Consider the following 596-nt stretch of genomic DNA (forward strand, 5'->3'; position numbering starts at 1 on the left):
AAAAGATTATGTTAAAATGACCATTCGTGTAGTTTATAAAAACATTTGTCTTTTCAGTCAATGAGAGAAAATCCCAATAAGTGTTTTAAAAAAAATTCTGCCCACTCAAATGAAGGCAGATGTATTTTAAAACTGTATAAAACCTTTGATTTCTTTTTCATTTTTACATTATTTCTGGGTGGGGGTGAGGCCCTTCAGTAAAATGTGAGTATAGAAAATGATACTACAGTTTTGTTTAAAATAGGAATAAAGCTTCTGTTTTATTAAACTGACGAAAGTTATCGCTTCTCAGCCTTTTGGCTAAGATCAAGTGTAGTAGCTGTTCTTATCAATTTAAACTGACTAAAGCATCTGTTAGAATTCTGTTCAAAGCAAGCTTGTTTACTTAAAGGTCAAAAAAGAAAAAACAGCAAAATTAGAAGTAAAAGAGATTCATCCATATTATTGTCAGGATGGTATTATTTTATTCAAGGGCCTTTTTGGTTATAAATGTTATAACTGATCATGGATACAGCATTTACCTTTAAAACTGATTTGTAGTTGAGCAGTTCTCTGTCAAAATAGGTAATGGTCTTAGCATTAGTCAATCAGCACAG

At 30.9% G+C, this 596-nt stretch overlaps 1 pseudogene; it reads left to right on the forward strand.

Annotated features, from left to right (window-relative positions):
* The first annotated feature begins 280 nt into the window (after positions 1 to 280).
* On the forward strand, positions 281 to 390 carry LOC136396279 (U2 spliceosomal RNA; annotated as a pseudogene).
* Positions 391 to 596: the final 206 nt, after the last annotated feature.

Source organism: Saccopteryx leptura, chromosome 2 (genome assembly GCF_036850995.1).
Source record: "Saccopteryx leptura isolate mSacLep1 chromosome 2, mSacLep1_pri_phased_curated, whole genome shotgun sequence".
NCBI lineage: Eukaryota > Metazoa > Chordata > Mammalia > Chiroptera > Emballonuridae > Saccopteryx > Saccopteryx leptura.